Source organism: Leopardus geoffroyi, chromosome B4 (assembly GCF_018350155.1).
Source record: "Leopardus geoffroyi isolate Oge1 chromosome B4, O.geoffroyi_Oge1_pat1.0, whole genome shotgun sequence".
In the NCBI taxonomy this organism is placed as follows: domain Eukaryota; kingdom Metazoa; phylum Chordata; class Mammalia; order Carnivora; family Felidae; genus Leopardus; species Leopardus geoffroyi.
The window spans coordinates 88,382,427-88,399,781 of record NC_059341.1 but is presented as its reverse complement, the minus strand read 5'-3'; the positions used below and the strand labels follow the sequence as shown (position 1 = coordinate 88,399,781).

The 17,355-nt window shown below is 37.6% G+C and overlaps 1 protein-coding gene across 4 annotated transcripts in view; it reads left to right on the top strand.

The window, feature by feature from the left end:
- The window catches only part of TAFA2 (TAFA chemokine like family member 2), a 495,541-nt gene that overhangs the window by 129,062 nt on the left and 349,124 nt on the right, over positions 1 to 17,355 (top strand). Inside the window, exon 1 of one of the 4 annotated variants that reach the window (XM_045467009.1) lies at positions 10,636 to 10,720. The exons of the other annotated variants lie outside the window; for them this stretch is intronic. The gene's annotated coding sequence lies outside the window, so the exon portion shown is untranslated. Of the gene's footprint in view, positions 1 to 10,635; positions 10,721 to 17,355 lie in introns of those variants that run through there. 4 annotated transcript variants of the gene reach the window in all.

Here is a 17,355-nt window from a genome sequence, read left to right as displayed (position 1 = left end):
CGATTCTAAGTAAAATGGCCAAGGAGGAGAGTTTTGTATTTTATGTTTCTTTTTTTATGAGCTTCCTCTGGACTTCTTAATGCCATGTCTTTCTCACCCTTACAATAAATAGGTTAATGTCCTCATGCTTTCTAGAATGTCAGTCTCCTGTGGGCAAGGAGTTTTGACACTTATGACACTCATGTATTTCCAAAAGCTGGAGAAAAGTCTAATCTGTTACCTTGTAGGTGCTCAATAAATATTTGTCGAGTGAATGAATGAATGAATGAATGAAGACTTCTTACTTTCTTTGGCACCTGATAGCTTTCCATATTCCTGTGATGCCCCCAGTTTTCAAAATTAGTTCCTCTACCTCATAATGTGGGTAATCTCCTAATGGCCATCAGGTTTAATTATATTTAAAGGTTACACTAAAAATGGAACATTTTTATTTTCTCCCTCACATCTTGTGACTGCCCTTTCACCCCACTGCCCTCACTGTAGGATATATTTAATACTTGTAACATCCCTGGAGGCACCTGCCTACTTCTATTTGATGGCTGCTCTGGACAGAGGACAGGGGACAAAACCTAAGGCCCACCCAAACAGTTTTAGAGACCAAACAGTTAGATCTTTGTGAAAGAGTAAACCTGTGAAAACCCATCATACAGAAAGATGAGGCAAGAAAATATACTTGTCTTGATGTTGTTGGGTTTTAAAGGGGGAAAAAAATCACCCCTGAGAATTTGTAAAAACAATATGGCTCTTGCTTGAGTTGAAATTTGAATTCTTGTTGCTTTTGCGGCCCATAAGAAACCTGAAACTAGCAGCTCTTTTATCATGTTCTCGATTTCCTTTTTCCTTTTTCCTTTTCGGTAGAAGCAGAGCTAAATCTTCTCCAGAGGAGGCTTTCCTGTATCTATGCCTCCAAGAATTAAAAAAAAAAAAAATTAACAAAGACAAGGACTTTCAAGTTGAAACAAGGCCTGATGTGAGAGAGGCAGCTGAACCACAAACAGAATCAGTGGGGACAGACTCTAGCGTGGGCCCTGATCCCTATTCCCTGATATTCACAGCCTTATGTGGTCTCCTCTCCCCTCCAGTGCGAAGATCTTATAATCAGCTCAGTGGAAAGACAGATTTCCTACACAGGCAGATGCAGAGTTGCCTTTTGAATAGCAAGAAAGGGAGCCAGAGGATGGTGCCATGATAAATGACGAAAAGAAAACAACTATCTCACTATAATTTTATATTCAGCAAACCAGTCTTTCAAGAGGAAGGGTGAACCAAAGAGATTTTCAGGCAATTAAGAGAGAGCTTCCCATCAGTATACTCTTCACTAAAGGAAATTCTAAAGCATATACTTAAGAGTGATTCCTTAAAGGAGATCTGAATGCAAGAAAGAATGATGACCAAAGAAAATTGGAAGCTTGTGGTTACTCACTGCATGAATCAGTAACAATAATAACTGATTAGTGTGCTTAAAGTGATAGAACTAAGATATTTGACAGTGGTATATAATTCCCAGTGGAACGATGGCGTATGACAACTTCAGGTATCTAAACATTTTTTGAAAGGAGGGTAATACTGATGAATATTAGACTTTACATTTTTGAAAAAAAAATTAAATGTTTATTTTTGAGAGAGAGACAGAGACAGAGTGTGAGCAGGGAGGGGCAGACAGAGGGAGACATAGAATCAGAAGCAGGCTCCACACTCTGAGCTGTCAGCACAGAGCCTGATGTGGGGCTCGAACCCACAAGCCACGAGATCATGACCTGAGCCGAATTCGGACACTGAACCAACTGAGCCACCCAGGCACCCCTAGGCTTTGCATTTTTAAGTAAGTATGCATAATAAAATTTCAAGGGTAGGACTCAAAGAAAAGGGAAAGAATACATAATTTCCAAATTAATTAAATAAAAAAGGAACGAGGAAGAAAATAATTTAAAATAGGCAAGAGAGGAATAAAACATAGAAATGAGAGAAAAATAGAAAACAGAATATAACATAGTAGGAACAAATCCAAATACAATCATAATTTAGAAAGAAAACACACTTTTAAGAGATGGGAGCAACAGAGTCAAAATCTGTTTTTTTGGAAAGACTTAATTAGCAAATACCTAAAAAGATTGGTCAAGTGAAAGAAAAAGCAAGTGTAAAAAATTAAGAATAAAAAAGGGGCACAATTGAGAAATTAACATGATCTGAAAGACATTGTGAGTAATGGAATGGTAATAAAATTGAAAACTTAGCCCAAAGTGGCAAAAAATTTTTAGAAAATTACTTTTCACACAAACTCAAATAGAAATAGAAAACCTGAAAATTATTATAAGCATTGAAGAGATTAAATCAGTTAGTAGAAATCTGCCCACAAATAAAATGCCAGGTTCCCATGGCCTTAGAGGTACGTTCATCCCGATATTCAAGGAACAACTAATTCCAATCTCCCACCTTAAACTTTTACAGAGAATAGCGATGGAAGGTACAGCACAGTCTTGACATCAAAATCAGAAAAGGACAGTATGAGAAAAGAAAATGACAGGCCTTTCTCAGGAATGTAAATAGAAATGCTGTACAGAGAATGCTAGTTAAACCTTGTCTTGACAAAGGATTAGAAATCTTCCCCCAACCCCTTTTAAAAATATTTTAAGTTTATTTATTTATTTTGAAAGAGAGAACCATGGGGGGAGGGGCAGAGAGACAGGAGGACAGAGGATCTAAAGCAGGCTCTGCTGACAGCGGGGGCCCATGCAGAGCTTGTACTCGTTAACTGTGAGATCACGACCTGGGCCGAAGGTGGTCACTTAACCCACTGAGCCACCCAGGCACCCCTCCCCTCAATGCCTTACTTTTCTTGTTTTTGGTTACTATTCAAGGCCAGTACCACCTGTTTAGCTTGCTAGGGAATGCAGGAGTTAGTGTCTCTGACATAGTTCTTGATTTTCATTTTCTCTGCACGGCCCATCATGTGACCTCAGTGTTCTTGGGAGATCCTGGCTAAAGAGTGTGTTCATTCCTGGGGAATTAAGATCTGTATCAGAGCAGACAAAGGTCCAGTCAGCCTGAGAAAGTTCCAGAGTGCTGATGGAGCTCTAGGAGAGTGAGTGTGTCATGAGGGAAGGGAGTTAGGTAGGGGAGCCTGTGGCCCACAAAACCCAGGTTCTGGGAAGTTCAGGACAACTGTTTTCTGCTGATACCCTTTCAGTGACTGGTTAGACCACGTGCTCCTATTGCTACTACTAATTTATTCATTATTATATGCCACGCTGCTGTTTATGTATATCAGGTTAACTTTTCTAAGTTAGATTCAGACATTGTGGTCAGTTATGTTTATAGCATTGATACCTATACACATTTGTGAAAATTAGAGGGAATATCGGCTACTACAATAGCATATTGCTGAGCTGAAGAAGAGATTTTTCTTTTTTTCAGAATAACATAATTTAATTACTTTCTAAGAGAGGATGTTTTAAGCTTCCAGAAAGCTGGCAATTAACCACTGTGTAGTTGGTTTTGTGGTACTCAACTTCATATATCTCCCAAAAAAGGAGTTAGAAGAGGTGGATGGAGCAATAAAAAGAGAAAAGTTGTATTTCCAGTTTTTAGAAGTCATAACATCAGGAATGAAAATATGGTCTTTAATGCAGAGAATCATTTTACTGTATTTGTTAGAACTTCAGATATTGTGTAAGTATATATTGCTTTCTTGGATTTGCGTGGGAAGTGAACTACATAGATCAATTGTAAGCAGTAGTCAAGAGTTTTACATTTTATTTTTATATTTATGTGTAATAGTTCTCTCTTTTAAAGGTTTTTGACAGTGACTTATAATAAGAAATAGGTTGTAACTGTAATTCAACATGCACAGAAATACATAATTAAAAAAATGTTTCATGAAAAGATAGTCTTATGATATACTTTAATATTTCTCATGTTTTTGTTTTATTCTTTTCTGTCATTTAGCTAAAACAATGCAGGTTGTAAACCACTAAATTATATGGAGGCATACTAATAGGTCACAACCTGCAGTTTGAAAAATACTATTTAAAATATAATTAGATTGCTCATTTTTCTTTAGATAGCCGTTGATCTCTATTACTACAGATTATTTAGATATAGTCACTTGAAATCATTTTTCTTTCAATCTTTCTAGTTTGCCATTGAAATGGTGGCAGCATAGTAATTGTAACCTGCAGAACACATAATCATCTTGGATGAGTTTAATTCTGCTGTGAAGTTTGGAATTAATGCCCATGGTAACTGAATGTGGAAATACCTATAGTTACCGTTGTAGTAAGTTGACTAAATTGTATGTGGAAAATTAGATGGAGAGGAGGTTCCCTTCTGTTACAGGCATTTTTAAAATTCTGAAATAAATGGGTTAATTACTAACTGCTGCTGTGATCTAGAAAAACCCATTATATGTATGAGATTAAGTTGTTTCTTGATTATATTTAGAAGATAAAAATACTATTTTAAAAAGAAGATTCTGTGTTGAAATCCTAATGTTTCCACGTTTTAAATTGTGACACCATTTTATAATTCTTTGGTTCTGACATCAATAAAATAAATGCAGCTCCAGAATACAAAACAAGGTATTTTAAAATGCCATGAAATGTACCCAAGTGTTATATATTTAGAACACAGCTGTATGGAATAGAATGTTGTTTTATGTAAAGTAGCAGCTTTCACACTTCAGGTATCTGGAAGAGCTTTATAAAACAAAGCATTAAGAGTGAACTGCTCCGTTTTTATTCAAAGTTTATGAGATTCCAGAAGTACCATTATATTGCCTTTGCTTTAAAATGCAATTCGCAGTAAAATACATCTTCCCTTTCTTTTTTAATAAGATTCAGTGGGCTAAAGCTTCAAGTGTCTGGTAGCATGTGTGCATTTCCTCAGGCTGATGACGGTTTGGCGAACTCCCGATTTTGCATGGTCTGAGACTTAGGTTAAGTGTTCTGGAACTTTATTTCTGAAACGTTGCTTTGTGAAAAACACAGTGGGCAAGTCTTCATGTTAAATCTAAGGCACTGATGGTGAAGGGACTGAAAAGGCAAAACAGGAACCTTTTAATATCATGCCCATATTTGAGTTGGTGTGCACGCAGACACGCTTTCTATATTTGATTTATAGTTATTAACCACAGAATCTGTCACTGGATGTACTTTTGCTTTTTGGGTTTCTGATCTACTTGATGTGGTTGGCCAAGGACATTGCTTCAGCATCGTGCCTGTAGTGCAGGGGACCCACCTGGCAGCCACTGACTTCACAAGAAGCACACAGTTGTATCATATCCATTGAGTTGTGCTCTGTCTGGTGTGTTTCTCCTGTCCAAACTGCTCAACCTCAATTTTCCTTTCTATGCAGCTCTACATAATAGTCTCTTGTTTGTCATTTGTGAGGTTAAGTCGTAGCAAATGATATAGAACCCAGACAAAACAACATACGCCTAATGGCTAATATCCAACATTTTCTATGTTTTAAGCTCTGTTTATAGTAGGTTACAGATAACTATCTCACATCAACCCTGTGAGATAGGCTCTTATATTATTAATTATGCCATTTTTCAGCACAGCAAACTGAGACCACGTGAGAGGTTAAGTAACATGCCCAGAGTCTCTCAGTTACTAAGCATGAGTCAGACTTTGTGTTAGGGAGTCGCATTTTGTTGTGTGGTACAGCTTCTCAACTTGCAAAGCAGTGGAAAAAGGGAGTCCCCCTTAACATTTTTCTGATACACTGAGTTACTGAAACCTATTTTGTTGGTATTATGGATGTTTTGCTTTATTTTATGCTGAAATAATATTTTCAGTAAATAAGTATTTCAGATAGGATCATACCAAATAGCTTAAACTACAAAATTTTTAGTTTGCTTATTGATTTTTATTTCAAAGTTGGTTAATTGTTTGTAATACTTATATTAGAATCTTGTATGCTCTGCATGTTTCACTCTACAGTAGAGGGTCTTTCTCTATGAAGATCTTTCAAACTCACAGTGAAAGGATAACTAAGAATATCTTGAAAAATATACCAGAAGATTAAATATATGTGTTCAGAGAGGCATCGTATACTGACCAAAGAAATCTACTTTTTCCAAAATGTCCTAAAAAATATTAATGTGGGTTTTTGTAATTTATATGAAACTTAGGGAAAGGAAAAATTATTGCTTAGGGAAAATGTACTGCTTGCTTTTTATATGCATTCATGATTTTGATGTGGAGGACAAGAAATTAACTCTCATTTTGGAAGTCTTTATGGTACCATCAATAATTGGTCTAATGGTTCCAGGACATTAAATTGTGGATCGTTGTGATGTTTTGGCCCTTTGCTCAATTCAGAAATTTCTGTGCTATAAAAGAAATCACTAGCCTTTCAACATTTCTCCCCATCACTTTTTACTTCTCTTTCTCTCTGTCTTTTCTTTTTTTGAGAGAGAAAGAAAGTGTATGTGGGGTGGGGAGGGGCAAAGGGAGAGGGAGAGAGAGAATCTCAGGCAGGTTCCACACCCAGCACAGAGCATGACAAGGGGCTTGATCCCACAACCTGAGCTGAAATGAAGAGTTAGATGCTTAACCAACTGAGCCACGTAGGCACCCCACTTTTTACTTCTTAAGCAAGCCAGTGTTCATCTAGGATGCTCATTGCTACTTAGTATGACCCTGTCTGAAATACTTGTTTACTAAAAGTATTCAGCATAAAATAAAGCAAAGTATCCATAATACCAACAAAGTAAGTTTCAATCTCTCAGTTTTTTCGAATGAACTGAGTAAAATTGCTCAATAAACTTAAAAAAAATTCAAATGATTAACTTTAAAAAATTATCTTAATATTTTGAATCTGTACTCCCTATTTAGCAAGTAATAAACATCATGCTTGGATACAATCCTCCTTTGTGACTAATATTCACCAAGTCTGCCGGTTCTATTAAATCCTACTATTCCATGGTTTTGCTGAGTCAGACCCTGATGTTCTGGAACAGTTAGAATTGAGGCAGAGCAGCTTTGTTTCATTTTAGTGGCACCAACAGAATCAATTGGCTACACTGAGGACCTATGAGGAGCTTATTCAGTGCCAGGTGCTAGAGGACTGATGAAATGTGTAGGCAGAGGATGTGTTAAAATAAAATATTAATATGCAAAAGTATCTAATCGCCAATTGCTTAGACCATACATGTTAAGACAGTCTATCCAGAATGAAGAGAAGGTAAAAGGAGAAGGATATACTGGTAAATCTCAGAGGTACTTGTTGTAACTGAACCCATGTTCGTGTGCCCCAGTTGCAGCAAAGCCCATCACTGAGACATGGACTGTGTGCAAGGAAAGTCTGAGAGGCAGCCAGATGAGGACAGGAAAGGGCAAGCCTCAGCTTCGTCCCCACCTCCCCCAAGGAGAGTCAGGGATTTTTAAAGTCAAGAAAAAAGGGTCTGGGTAAAGGAGAGAGGAACTACTAGGTTCAAAATCAGATAAAAAGAAATTGCTAATGGGGGGGGTGGTGTGTGTTAATTTCATTTTGTTGTGTTCAAAGAGGAGGTCAGTGGTCGTAACTGGTTCTGGCTGGCTGCTTGATGAAACCTCGAGTTCCTGCAGAATAACTAAATTAACGCTCAGTTATGACGGTGTCAGGCAGGAATATTATAGAAACGGTGGCATCAGCACTCTGAGAACGAACAAGATTTTGATAAGAGATGCAGAGGCACTGTTCTGCCCTGTTAACTCTTGGGTTGCTGGTTGCACTATGAAGATGTCATCTCAGTTTTCAAAGTTGAAATTTGGGGGGCGGGGCACCTGGGTGGCTCAGTTGGTTGAACTTCCGACTTCAGCTCAGGCCATGATCTCATGGTTTGTGAGTTTGAACCTCACATTGGGCTCCACGCTGACAGTGCAGAGCCTGTTTCACACCGTCTGTCCCTCTCTCTCAAAAATGAATAAACATTAAAAAAAATTGAAATTGGGGTTGGCAAACTATGGCCTGCAGGTCACTTGTGACCCACTGTTATTGTGAATAAGGTTTTATTGGGGCTTGGCATATTTGTTAGTTCATACATTCTTTATGGCTGCTTACATACTGCAAGGGCAGTGTTAGTAGCTGCCTCAGAGACCATATAGACTATGAAGCCTAAAATATTTACTACAGGATCCTTTATAGAAAATACTTGCTGACTCCTGGTCTAAATTATATATGAAAATTATTTGCAAGTTCCCTTCAAGGTATTGTAGGTATACATATAAACTGATGTCATATCACACAGCTTGAGTAGTGTGGTTTGGAATGAAATTATCTTAGAATGTCACATTGAGTCAATTACTTCATCATATGAAAAGATATGTTCATACCTTTGGAAAAATTTATATTTTATTACTATAATTCAATTATTTTAAGAATAGATTTATATTCCTTGGGGTAAAATGAATTTTTATTTTGTATGGAAATTTAATTCTCATTTGGAGATCTTTTTTTTTTTCAATGTTTATTTATTTTTTGGGGGACAGAGAGAGACAGAGCATGAACGGGGGAGGGGCAGAGAGAGAGGGAGACACAGAATCGGAAACAGGCTCCAGGCTCTGAGCCATCAGCCCAGAGCCTGACGCGGGGCTCGAACTCACGGACGGTGAGATCGTGACCTGGCTGAAGTCGGACGCTTAACCGACTGCGCCACCCAGGTGCCCCTCATTTGGAGATCTTGATCATGACTTAGTGAAAATTGGAATGCTAAAATAGCTTTTTATTTTACTTACTGCATTTGATATTTTGTTAATGGGAGTTAGTACAGATTACTTTTCTCGTTTGCAGGACACTTTACAAGATATCAATTAAATATTCCTCTGAATTAGTAGCAGTCTGTGACACCAATGTGTGACATCTGTAAGTTTCACGTTACATGACAACCATTAACCTTATAAAATGCATCTAGTGGTTGAAAGAGAAGTTTTAGAATAATTGGTTTATTTTCTTGAAGGTTGGCAGAGAAACATTTTGGAAAGCATGCCAGCTTCTTTATATTTTGGTTTTATTTAATACTTTTTAAATTTAATTCATTTAAACATTTTTTTTTCTGGCTATGTATGATATAGTTCTAAGGACTAAAGTGTATCTTAGAGCTGAATGGCGTCTGACACATGGCTCATAGTGTAGTATAACTTGACTGCATGTTTGCTTCTCCCCCTGTTTCTATCTCCTCATGGATAGGTGACAGGTATGCACAGTAAGTCACTCACTGTAGTCCCTGAGTCAATAAATTGTGTTGAATCGAAGTATCCATGTAATGAGAAATTGCATATTTAAAAAGTCCTCGTTGAATTCCAAAGTATTCTTACTCTTCTTGCTTTTAGTTAAAATACAATGGAGAAGCAGTTACTTTCACTGTTCCTACTCTTACTTAAAATACAATGGGGGACGTCTGTTTGCCACACTTGATCTCCGTAAGAAGGGATTGTGCTTGATTCCTCTTTTGTGCCTGGCATACAGCATGGAGTATATACCTGCGAAGCAATTTATTAGTACGGTGACTGGCATTCCTCACCACACCGAAAATAGGCATTTGCTTCTGGATTCCGATGAAGTCCTTTCATGGGAAGCAGGCAAGAGGAGGAGGAGTGAGGAGTAATCTGTAATGCCTTGCTGGGTTGAAGGTCTGAATAGTCAAGGATTGCTGAATGGATGAATGGAAGAGTGGTAATTAGACTCCTAGCTGTCAGGCAGCACAGAATTGAAATATTAGAGCAATACCAAGAGCTGATTTAGCAAAAAAGTATTTTTTTTTCTCCCTCTGGTATAATTTAGCAACAGTAAGGATGCTATTAAGGTATGTTCCCTCAGAGAGAGTGAATTTTCAGACTGGGAAATGTTGGCATTTTGGAAATCCTGGAGAACTCTTCTAAACTGAGAGATGGGAAGGGATCCAAGTCAGCTTTTAAAGGGTGCCTAGAGTAGTGGTGGGTTGGTAAAGGTTTAACAACTGCTCTCTATAAGGTGACAAAAACTCTGATTTGTAGTGTTTTCTAGCTTCTGTGGTGTAAATACTCCCACCATGGCTGATTTAAGCTACTGACTTGACATTACTGAAAATGGAGTTGGAAAGAAATACACAAAATTAACTCTCAGGAGCGCTAGCTGGTTCTAGCACACAGCCCTTTAAAGTAACTTTGGCTCTTTGTTGTAGGGATTTACTGCAAGGTTATTAGAAATTATGTGGAGGTGTTTCATGTTATTAATTAAGAAGTATGAATGTGAGCATTTGTTTTACATACACGGCTAGATATGAAATTGTGGAAAGTTTGTAACAAAGTGTTGTTCTTTGTATCTTGGTGGGAGAGGCAACTGTAGTTTGCAAAATTTGTGTCTCAGGAAGGTTGGACAGAATGGTTCTAGGCATTTCCTTTGCCATTCAGTAGTGGTGACAAGTAAAGGCATTTCATTATTCTCTTTTCAAATGAGTGAACTCTCCTATAGGTACAGGGAAGAGATGGCTTTGAGAATTTTTGGTGTATACCGACATGAGCCAGCACTGTGTAATTGTCCTAGCCAACACTGATCTGGTTTTGTGAAATCTACACCTTTCCTGAGGATAGTTCACACCTAACTAAATGATCCAGTTTTGATATTCAAGTAGCCGCTTGGAAGGCTTGAGAAGCCTCTTTCTTTTATAGGCAACTGGTAACAGTGCTTCCCTGCAGAACCGTGTCCATCCTGTTTGTGTGCTAGGTACAGCAGTGTGCCTCCATCGTGCAATTACCTGGTAAGAGTCTGACTTATTCTTTCTCTGTGTTGCTAAGATGCCACTCAAAAAAGTTAATGACATATTGACATAATGTACATAAATTTACTTTATGTTGGAAACCTGGTTTTCATATCTTTCTTATCCTATATCTGTTGACTTTGTTTCAAAGCTATTTGTGACATTTAAGATATTCTTTGATAGTCTTCATAGAAAAGGGGTTTAGATTAATTTCTTCTTCATATTCTCCCACTTCCTCCTGAACTCAATGTTGTTTGGCTTCTTTGCCCATTATTCAACTGAAACTGTGTTAGTTAAGTGCCTTCTCTGCTCTCATCATTTTCTTTTCTTTCTTTCTTTTTAAAAAATGTTTATTTTTATTGAGAGAGACTGGGAGCATGAGCAGTAGAGGGCCAAAGAGGGAGGAGGAGAGAGGATCTGAAGCAGGCTCTGTGCTGACAGCAGTGAGCCCGATGTAGGGCTCGAGCTCACGAACTGGGAGATCATAACCTGAGCCAAAATCGGGCGCTTAAACCAACTGAACCACCCAGGCACCCCTGCTCTCATCATTTTCTGCTTGTTCTCCTTAAGACCTCATCCAAACTCATGCACCTCTCAGGAAGGCCAGAGGACATAGTCTCATTCCTTTCCATCCTCACTACCACAGATTGAGTTAGTTGCTAGCTAGGTACTTCTTGTCTGGGTGGTTGTAAGAAGACGCTTAAGTGTCTCCCCTCCAATCCGTAGTGCTGCCAGAGTGCACCATCTAAAATGAAAATCGGATTGGGTTAGGTGACATCTGGCTGCCCTCCTAGGGCAATAATTTGGTGCCCCTTCTGGAAAAGTTCTCTTTATTCTTCCACATTGATTTAGAAGGCTGCCATGAGGGTGCAGCGGTTTGAGTACGGCTGCTGGTGGCTTGCTCAGTAAATCCCGTCTGCTTCCCTAAGCAGCACGTCACTGGAGCGACTTGGATATGTCCAGAGGAGGATATACTCCATCTCATGAGACTTCACCGAAGTAGTCTCTTATTTAGCCTGTCCTTGAGAGGACTTTGTAAAATGCAATTTTCACCATCTTGATATATTTCTAGCAATAGTTTCTTGGTAATATGAGCAACTGTGTGACTAGTCAGCCTCTTACTGTGGTTTTGTCTGTTATCACATCTTTGGTGATAGATTCCCTTCCTTGCTCTGTGTATATAGTACATAGTACTCAGCTGTAATATTCACACACTTTAAGTGGGTGCTGGCCCTTACTATGAGAGAACTCTATTATGATAACCGGGTTTACATCTTAGGTTGTGCGAAATGATTTAGCTCTCCATTTTATTAATTCAGCTATTTGGACACTTGGTGTAGTTTACTCCTAATAAGGCTTGTTTATAACAATAAGAATGGGGGCAAAAGTAATAATGAATTTGATATAACAGCATTATGATCAGAGGTTGAGCTGTCAATAAAGGGGTAACTGACAACAAGTGAAGATTCAGAAATTTGGGAAATGTAACCAGAGAAAAGTTAGCTGCTAAGTGAAAGTTTAAGTTTCCAGAATCTTTTGGGTATTGTTACTGTCTTATATCTGCTTTTACCAAAACTATCTACTGCATATATTGGAGAGATAATTTCCTTGGTTGGAAGCAATCACCAAAAGAAGAATTATTTAAAAAAATATGCTTCAGAAATCATATTATCATCACACAGTGTTTACTTTGAAGCAGGAATTGGTGTGGTTGTGTTTATTTTATTTATTTATTTTTCCCTTGTAAAATTTTGGAAACCCACAGATCAAGGACTTGGGAAGAGGTTCTATTCAGGAATTTTCAGAGTGAGGAAGCAGTTATACTAGCTCCATTTTAACCTCTACCTGGGCACATCCTAGTATTCTAGGGAATCCAGAACTATATTATTCTTTTAAAAAATTTAATTGAGTAATAGTTGACATATAATATTAGTTGCAGGTGTATCACATAATGACTCTCCAATTCTCTACATTACGCAGCACTCACCATGGCAAATGTAGTCACCATCTGTCACCGTATGACGTTATTACAATCTTTTTCACTATTTTCCCTTTGCTGTGCTTTTCACCCCTATGACTATTTACTTAATAACTGAGAGTTTATACCTCTTAATCCCTTTTATCTATTTCACCTTTCCCCTTACCTCTTTCTCTCTGGCAACCCCCAGTTTGTTCTTCATATTTATGAGTCTGTTTCTGTTTTGTGTTGAGATTCTACCTACAAGTGAAATCATACGGTATTTGTCTTTCTCTGACTTATTTCACAGCACTATATTATTCTTCAATGACAGTAGGCTAAGGTGGTACTAATAGGTTATTATTTATTGATGTTTTTGAAAATCTCACATAGTAAAAGGACAATTTGCTTCACATTTGTGGGTATGTGTACCTCAAGGAAGGAAAATAATTTATTAATTATCTTTTTTTTTTTTAATTTTTTTTTCAACGTTTATTTATTTTTGGGACAGAGAGAGACAGAGCATGAACGGGGGGGCGGGGGGCAGAGAGAGAGGGAGACACAGAATCGGAAACAGGCTCCAGGCTCTGAGCCATCAGCCCAGAGCCTGACGCGGGGCTCGAACTCACGGACCGCGAGATCGTGACCTGGCTGAAGTCGGACGCTTAACCGACTGCGCCACCCAGGCGCCCCTAATTATCTTTTTAAATTAAGTTTTTTTTTCTGTTAAACAGAGATTTATAAAATATGCCACTTAACACTTTGGATAAATAAATTTTGAAAATCTATATTGGAAGTTGAATTAATGACACTTATCAGTATTCTGTGATAAAACCAACCCAGAACCGAATTAAATTTATTTTTCATTATTTCTTATTTCCTCTGGTTACCCAAGCATTGGTAGTAGTAATACATGTGTATTACATAGGGCTCTATCATTTAAAAAATGTCACCTACACCATCTAATGGAATCATGACAGTGATTGTAGGATATAAGTTGGGCTGATATATTAAGAAAAAATTGTGGTTTAGAGAGGCTATGGCTTGATGCTACAATTCTGGACCTAATTATTATTACTATTTTACTTTCCCAGCTTTTAGATTGTCTTAGTTTTTATACATGCACTTTTTTTCTAAGGAATAAAAAATAAAAGCATAACTTAAAATTCTTGGGATTTTGCAAATACTGTGTTGGAATATTAACATCTTCTAATGAACAGAGCAGTAATCGGTTACATAACCATTGGATTGAGACAAATCCCTCAGTCCACACAGTGTTAGTTATTCATATATTGATCCTGATGAGTGTTTTTTTCTGATTTAGTAAGGCATAAACAATTAGAATGAAGTGGGACAAATAACAATTATAGTAACAATACTTACTCAAATCTATATAATATTCTGTAGTTCGATAAACTTTTCATTCCTGTAGCAGCTTTTTATATCGGATGTAATTGTTTGGTGTAGGCAGTAAAATAACAGCATTTTCCACTTCATTTAAAAATATTTTTAATCAGTTAGATAATAATGTACCAAAATTCACAAGGAGCATGTTTAAATGTTAACATCTGTTTTCTTTTCCCTTTAACACTTGGAGTGATTTATAACCCAAACTAAATTTGGTTCTGTATATCTTTTGGTGTAGTTGGTTGAGATAGAAGATTGCAGAAGTTTTAGCCTTTATAGTGTCTTTTTTCCTTTAATCTTTGTTTCTGATCAGTGAGCTGAGAGCTGCCTAATTGGATGGCAATAAATCAGCACAGGAACTGACTTTTCTTGACTCATTTTTCTAGCTCTGATATCTAACCGACACGGGAGCAGGTTGAATTTTGGGGTCAAATAGTATGAGAAACACACTTTAATCATTTGGATCCAGTCTTAGTATTTAAAGAGCACATTACAGAAGTGTTGCTTTCTGAATCCATCATTATGGTCATGGGCTACCTTGACCTTTGTATCCCTGTCTGTCTGGGGCACCTTATTTTGCGAGCTAGTTTTCTTTCTTTCTGATTTCACTATTTATTGTGTTTTCCCTCAGATTTCCTTTGGATCCCAGTTCTTATTGTTAAGTTCACTGTTAGCTCTCAGATCCCTTGCTCTGGTGTTTCTTACTGAAGGCAGTTTGTATTCTTTCCTGTCTTTTGTTGACTCTCCACATGCAATACTGGTTTGGGAAGCGCCTTGCTGTTTGCTCTCTGTGTGTTGTGGATGATGAGGTTTCTCTCATACTGTTCTGGTAGCTATTGTAATTTGATTGATTTGGCAAAGGGGAAAGAAAGAAGGAAAAATGTCATATTAGATTCTCACACGTAGTATTTCTTAATTTTTAGAAACAGAAACATTTTTAAAGACCGCGTTAATATCTGGTACCTGTGTATTATGTTGATGCTTTCTAATAGAAGACATGGCAAAAGTCTGTAGAACATAAATTTGAAGGCGAAACAAACAAACAAATAAATAAATAACACCTTTACCCGTAAATAGTTTGTGGTTTTTGAAGATACTCTTTTTTGGCTGAAATTTTCAGAATCCACATATCTTGGCTTTGAAAGGAAGGGGTAGATAGCTCTGTTTTAATGGTGAACTCTTTGGAGAGTATACCATGTGCCATTGTATGATGAAGTCAAGATTTGTCTTTTATAAGTTCTTCCTAGGAGAGCAAACTTTTTTTTTTTTTTATAAGTTGGTCAGATTCCAGCCAAAGGTATATAGTATTTGATGAATAACTAATACAGATAATGAACAGATTACAAGAATGTGTGAGCCCAAGCATGAACAGAGAAGTTGGGAAGGAGGTTATCAGTGTAAAAAATGTTAGAAATGAACAGGGCAACTGGAGCATGAATGAAATCAATTTAATTTGTGGGAACTTGTATTTCCTTAGAATTATATTCTTATTTTCTTACTCTGTATGATTTAGGCTGTGTCCACAGTCAGTAAAGAATATTTGTGCCTCAGATACCTGCCAGATGGGCTAGTTTAAGTTTCTCTGTAAAGAGGCCCATTGCTGTATTGGGTGCATATCTCAGTCTGTTCTTCCCTCTCCATGGAGTGTTGTCTCTGGTATTCCGGGCCTTAAAATGCCAGGAACAACAATTTTCCAAGGGCTCAAGGAACCCAGATGGAAACCCCTTCCTGCCAAATGCAAGTAGAAGCAGAAAGCAGCCTGACCATCCTAGGTCTTATTCTGTTCTCACATAGTTTGGAAGCTTGAAGAAGCTTGATTGCTTGGCTTCACATTCCTTTGTGTCTGAGAGAGATTTTAAGCCCAGTTGTTGAACCACTATTTGGATGGTAGTGCCTCAAGAGGATGAAAGATAAAGATAAAAAATTCTAGTTCTCATAGACTTTTCCAGAACCAGTTGGCCCCCAGAATGTCTGGTACATCTAATAATGTCTGCTGGACTATTGATTTCCCAGCAGGTAGGAAGCAGACAGTGGAGGCAGATGAAAGGAGGATGAATCTGAGCTGAATGTCATTGGTCCCCTCCATGTTTAATAGCTCTTGGTATCTGTTGACCTGAGCTGTGATGGTACCTGCCAAAATTCAGGCTGTTCAGGCTTTCTCCACTCTTGGGATGTGCACACAATTGGCCTTGTTTTCCTTCCATAATCTGTTGCCCTCTGCTACCTTTTGGTAGCCCCTCTACCAGGCATAGATTCCTAGAATCCTCATGATCCATTTGCTCTCACCCTTTAATCTTAAATACAGAGCTTTTGTCACTCTAAGTTATATTAAAATGATAGCAACTTTAAAGTATTAAAATTCCCCAATTGTTGCTACTTATACTAGTATTAAGAATTTAAACTAAAAAATTTTGGGCAATTGTTGTGCCTGGGTGGCTTGGTCAATTAAGCATCCGACTCTTGATTTCAGGGTCGTAAGTTCAAATCCCACATTTAAAGAGGAAGTTTTGGGCAATTTAAAGAGGAATAAATATATAAGGAGGGAAGGAGATTTTTGGAATCTGAGTTTTCCTGTTACTTGAAAGAAAGAGGAAGGAAGGAAGGAAGGGAGGAAGGAAGGAAGGAAGGAAGGAAGAAAAAGAAAACCACAACTCCTTAATACTCACTCTCCACCCACCTGCTCTTCTCAGGAGGCAAGGAGGAAGGCTTATTACTTTAGAATCACACTGCTAGTGGATTCTCAAGTGCCTCTGCATCTGAAAGTCTGCATTTCAAAGATGAAAAAGATTTGGAAATTGTGTAGAACTGTTATAAGTCTCACGAGTAATTAATAGATTTGGATTGGAAGAGGATTATGTTTGCTTTAAAATGTTAGAACAAGTGCCACTTGTTACTTTTTTGTGCTTTGTTTTGTTTATTCTATTATTCCTGTTAATACAGCATAATTGCTTTTAATACAGCATTCAATCTGATGGCAGCCAAGCTTTAAAAAATTTTAATAAAGTGCCCTGCATGTGGTTTTAACCAATGTATGGGGATTTATGGATTTAATATGGGCTGGAACTATCACTTGCTATACACAAAACAACATAGCCCTTTCCACCAAGAACTTACATTTCTTGCAAGGTGGTTTATGTGTGACACATTTCCAAAAATTATTTGAGGCAAATCAGAACACCAACAAGTAAAATTTAAAGACATAATATGTAATTAATTATTGAGATTCAGTTACCATAATAATTTTGATTAATAGTAAATACTAGTACTCCTA